Consider the following 6,132-nt stretch of genomic DNA (forward strand, 5'->3'; position numbering starts at 1 on the left):
GGCTATACCAGCCTTAACTTGGAGTCATTAGACTGTCCCCTTTGGTACAGCAATCTGTCTTGCCACCCAGGTGGGCTTACCTTTGTGATAGATGGTGCCTTACGCTTAGGATCATGGCAATATTCCAGTTACTCCCAGTCCCAAAGGATCAGTCACTTACTTCAGGTCAGTTGCACCTTAGTGGGAGTGTGTGCGCGTTATGGGCATGTTGAACATTACTTAAAGAGTGCAGAGTTACATTCGCATGGGTGTTTATCTGAACTCAGCAGTACCTGCTTTTCTGAAGTTTGAGTTTTGCTGAACTCAGTGCTCTGGAAGGGCACAACTATCAGCAGACAACCTTAGCTGTGCATTATGAAGCATTTTGCCTTTTAATTTTCTAGTTTTTTTTTTAAACAAAATAGAAACATTTGGTGGTGGTGGTTAATTAAGTCATTTAAGCAGTTGTCGATCTCACCTAGGTTTGCAATTGATGTGCTACTGTGGTTAGGTAATAATCCAAATACCTAGCTCTTGATATAGTGCTTTTCATTAGTAGTGCTCAAAGAACATATCATTATCCCCATTTTACATATGGGAAACTGAGGCACAAAGATAAGTGAAGTGACTTGTCCAACATCTCCCAGCAGGCCAGTGGCAGAACTAGAAATAGTCCCTGTCCAGTTGCCTTTCCATTAGGACACCTGCTTCCTATATGATTCCTCAAAGCTCCTCTCCCCTCCCTTACATTTTGGTCTAGTGGATGTGGATAATGGCTGTGCTTTGAAATGTTTGCAATTGTAGTTGCTAAGGGCCAATGAGCAACATCTCATCCATGGTCTATGTCCCAAAACCTTGACAGCATTACATGGTGGTTACAGTAACTTTAAGTGTGTGAGAGAAGACTGGTGTTTCTCTTCTTCTCCACCCCCTGCCACACCCTTTCCCAGAACATGTAGCCTCACTCCCTACCCCCATCAACATTTCCAGCTCCTCTCTCCTTCCTGGCTGAGTAAGCTGTTGTTTGGTACTGTAAAATCCATTAACGTGTAAGAAGTTGCTCCTTGATGTCTCCTTCCCTATGTTGCTGTGTACACAGATTACAGGCAGGAGTTAACTGGAAGGCCACACATGGCTTTGTTTATGTAGCCCAAGCTGCATGCTGAGCTATGCCCCCTCCCACTACCCACTTCCAGCTGGGACTCCTGTTCCTGCTTCAGCCGGGCTTTCCCAGCCATGCCTCACTCCAGTCAACCTCCCTCTCCAAACAAGACTCCTCCCCCCACCCACACACATTCCAACCCCACACACACCTGATATGTATTGTAACTTCATTTTCTGGGTTGCTGATGTTTACATTTGTGTTATCTTCATTTCCTCTAACCCAGATCCCTGCTAACATGGAGGAGCAGGGCTAGCGGCTCAGTTACCCCGAGAGAAGCAGTGTCCCCCAGATTCCAGAACACACAGGAAGGGGGGCTCAGACCCCTTGTAATCTTTGATGTAGCTATTCCCGTTAACATGTTTAAATGCAAAATTTAAAAATAAAATGAGCCCGAGGTTTGTTCCTTGATTTGGTTCCAGATACTTTATTTAATTGTCTAAGAACCTTGAGTGATACAATGAGTAGTGAAATTCAAAATTTTATTATATGATAGCACTAAAGCAAGCATGCATCAAACAATCAGAGTATAGCCACTTAACTCTACATTCATACTCGCATTCCTAAAATGAAATAATATCAAGGGATGATTAGTCCCTTGATGACAGAATGTAAAGGATCCTTCTTTTAAGCTGTGTATGGTGGTGCATAGAACTTTCCCTCAGCTGGGAAAAACAACGAGGAGTCCGGTGGCACCTTAAAGACTAACAGATTTATTTGGGCATAAGCTTTTGTGAGTAAAAACCCCACTTCTTCAGATGCATGGAGTGAAAATTACAGATGCAGGCATTATATTCTGACACATGAAGAGAAGGAAGTTACCTTACAAGTGGCGAACCAGTGTTGGCTACCCCTCTGATCCTCAATTGGAAGTTACCCTATTTATAATAAATTATAAGATAATTAACATCTGTTTTTTACCATATCTATTCTGCTGCCATATTAAATCTGTACCCCCAAACCCAAATATCTTCTACTTTTTAATTGGCTATTAATAAATATTCTAATTACCATCTGTGTAAGTGCAAATTCTCCAGTTACCATTATTACAAAACATCCAAAAATTCCCCTACTACACTCGCTAAAACCAGTTAAAACAAAAATATTTACCCAATGGCCAAAGTTTATGCCTTGAGTCACTTCTATTAATAATGCTTATTCACTCATGCAGAGGGGTAGGGCTCCCCTAGATCCCAAAGTGCACATGTGTGTACACACACACAAGCCCCGGGCTGACAGCACCAACCCAGACTCCCAGCTTCCAGGACTGCCCCTCACATTCTCCAATCCTTCCTGTCTTCTTCCCTCTCACTTCCCCTAACCCCCACCTCTCCCATGTAACACAGCTCCCCAATCCTCTGCACCCCACTACCCATTCCCCATCCCTATAATATTCCCATCCCAGCTTCAGATCCAAACCCCTTCCTACACTTGCATGCCAATCACTTCTTCTCCCAGTGAGCATTTACATGTATAATGTATTTCCTTTTGAAAAATAGTTTCAGTGCTGCCTTAGATTACATTTCTTTAAAAGAAAATTTGCCCAAATTAAGATGTTCCCCAAATGTTTACACTTTATTCTCAGATTTCTGTCCAGGGTGGGTTTCAAACTTCAAGGTCACTAGAATCTGAATTTAATGAAATGTTGTTTTTTTTGTGAGTTGTAGCTTGAGAATCCTTTGCTCAAATGACCGAACAGTTGGATTACTAAAGGTGTGTCTACATGTAAAACACTACAGCGCTGCCACTGTGGCACTTCAGTGTAGACACCACCTATGCCGACAAAGGATACCCCATTGACATAGTTAATCCACTTTACCAAGAGGCAGTAGCTAGATCAATGTCTACATGGGGATTTAGCTTGGCTTAACTATGCTGCTCGGGGTGGCCAGGGAGGGTTAGTACCTCTGATGGAGGGACTTGTCGTACCCCTTTGGGGGTAATCTATCCACTTTGGTCTGCTCCAAGTAGCTGCAGCATGCAGCGGCCACACCCCAGGCAACGGCTTTGACAGGCCGGCCAAACCAGGTGCGTGTAACTGATGGGACTCAAACCCTCTCTCTCTCTCCCTCCTGACCAGGTTTTTTTTCAAGCTGAACAGTTCCCTGTCTTCACTGTGTTATTCTCAGCAAAACAGCTTGCCTAATCAGTCCTCTTCAGAGACAGTGTAACTGCCCACAGTTCTAAGTTACCACGCAGCTCGTCCTGAGCAAGCCTAGTTCATTCTGAACAGGAAAGCATTACAGAGAACATACTAAAAATAATAAGAGAACTTACATGCCTGGTAATAAGCTTCCCTCACCACAAGGGCTCTGGGCAGTATCATTCCTTCCCTACAGATTTGGGCCCTGCATGGACTGGAGGTACTCTCTGTTTACTGGATCAGAACGATGGCCCAACGTGGTCAATGTAAACTCAGGCTATTGATTCCAAAGTCCTTTCTTTGTCTGTTGGTCTCTGGTGTTTCCAGTTCGGATCTTTGAACTGTCCTCTTGTAAGAGAGGATCAGCAGCCAAGGCGAAGCTTGTAAGGCTGAGTCCGTAGGTGCATGGGTGGCAATCCTGTCCTCCCCAGTACTTCCACTTCCCACATGCTGTCCCAAAAGATTAGGCGTGTCTACCACATTGTTCCACAGAGTCTTTTCAAATTCACAGTGTTTCCCAGATAGTGCAATAATCCTGGCTTCCTCCTACACAGGTTGAATACAGTCCCACAGTAATACCTAAACATTTACATTTTTAATACAATGGGCTTCTAAAATACTGAAACGATGCCATTAGGTTTAAATGAATTCAATGACATTTATCCAGAATATTGCAGAAAATTGCCATCTGCCACATCTCCCCCTGGGAGAAGGTATATAAACCACTCACTGGACAGGAGGGGGTTAAGGAGCAACTCTGGGTAAGGAAGCTCTGCCCATGCTGAGCATGCTCAGGTTGGAGATGGGATTTAAAAGGCAGACAGACCCCTCACTCAGGGATTGGCAGGCCAGAGAGAAGGATGTGTTCTGGGAGCTCCAGGGAAGAACATGTGCAGAACCCACAGCAAGCCCAAGAACAGGGAGAGCCTTGGTACCTGTAAATTGGGACCATGGCTGGAAGCCCAGAAGGCAGCATTCTCCAGGGATAGCTGGCAGCCGGCTAAGATGCAGAAGGAGATAGGAAATGACCCAGGGACTCTGACTTGCGGCTGATGCAAGGCACCGCTGGGTGAGCAAAACCAGCTCCCAGGGACCTAAGCCAGAACCTGGTGGAGTGGGAGGGCCTGGATTCCTGCATCCTACCTGGGAGCGGTACCCATCATGTGGGGCTGCTGCTCAATAGCTGTGCCCACTAGATGAGGCTGTCACCAGAGATGAACCACTGGGTGTGATTGCTACCTTGGGCCATAACTACTAGGTGAGAGATGCCACCTCTCCATCCACATACCCCTAAAATATTGGGTATATCTCAGATGCTGACTGGCACCTGAGGGAAACACATTGTCTTATTGCCTGGATAGGTTTATTCTGTAAATGGTGGTTCTTACATTACCTTTTTTATTGTCACATTTCACCTGTTCAGATAACAACCATTCTGCTAGTAGCCAGCGTACATACTTCAAAAATCCATGCAGAGGTGATTATCAACCTTCCTGTATAATTTCAATTTAGATCCACTGCAGCTGAGCTCTCACATGTCTTTTCTTACCCCAAAACCTGCAAATTGAGACCTGGTCCTGTATGTCACAGTTCAGGGCAACTGCACTTGGATTTCCTTTCAGTGGTCCAGCAAGGGCATTTGCTCTCAGCCTTCCAGCTCCCCACTGTTGCCTCCCATCCACCTCTGGGTTCAGCCCAGTGCTCCTTCCAAGGAGGTCCTTCTTCTCCCATTGAGGGGGGGTAGGGATCCTGATTTGTGGTCAGCTTTCTACCATCTCCCTTGTCACAGGCTGACTATCTGCATATTGATTGGCCCATTTCCCAACTGGTCACATCACATGGGCTTTTGTGTAGATACCATGATTTCAGATGGGGGAGAAGAGTTTATAGCTCTATACCTATTAACTTGTAGGTCTCATCTACCATGGGAGCCACCCAACCACTTCCCTAAATGGCCACATTGTTCCACGAAGTCTTGAAGTCACAATACTTCCCATATACTGCATCCTGTCTTCTTCCTAACGCTGCATACGATCCCACAATAGGATATAAACATCTGCATTTTAAATTGAATGCAGTAAGCTTTCTCCAGGATATTGCAGGAAATTGCCCTCTGCCACCACAGGCTCTTACCCTCTCAGTGTACTGGTTTCCAGAGAGGAATACAATCCTTGAGGCCAAGGATTTAGAGGCATGAAGTCACCTCGCAGAGTTGTTTTTTAATACTGCCTCTGATAGGGAAGCACCTCCAGAGTTCTGTTAACTAGGCAGGAACACATGCCTCCAAGCCTGGACATCATGAGGCTCCAGAGAATTCTATTCCCAGTGTCTGTCAGGTTTTAGAGCCCCTCCTTACATCTATGTTGGGAATGTATGCAACCAAAGTGCCTGGGATGTAATGCTACTGAATCTGTTTGCTTATAGGGAGATATCCTGAGAGGCCACAGGGTTTGCCCCAATTGATCTCCTGTATGGCAGAAACGTTCAAGGTCCCCTGGATCTCATCAGCTTAAGTGTCACACTCCCAGAAGTCCCTAAAGGGAAACCAATGGCTGGAGATGTATTAAATTTTTTGAAAGATTTAGTCTGATGGAAATGGTTCAGCTGAACCTCCTGAAAACTCAAGCTGCCCAGGAAGCTTAATATAACCACAATGCTTGTGACTAGTTATTTGCTGAAGTCATCCCCTGGGAAAGGCACAAGATGCAGAACTCATGGGAGGAGTCATAGGAGGCAGTGGAAAGAGTTAATAATATTACTTAAAGTATGCAGCAGTCCCGCAGCAAGGTTCCTCCACAGACTTTGCATGTGAACAAGCTGAAAGCCAATCACAGCAGAGAAGCTGTGA

The sequence above is a fragment of the Gopherus flavomarginatus genome, chromosome 10, assembly GCF_025201925.1.
Source record: "Gopherus flavomarginatus isolate rGopFla2 chromosome 10, rGopFla2.mat.asm, whole genome shotgun sequence".
NCBI classification, from domain to species: Eukaryota; Metazoa; Chordata; order Testudines; family Testudinidae; genus Gopherus; species Gopherus flavomarginatus.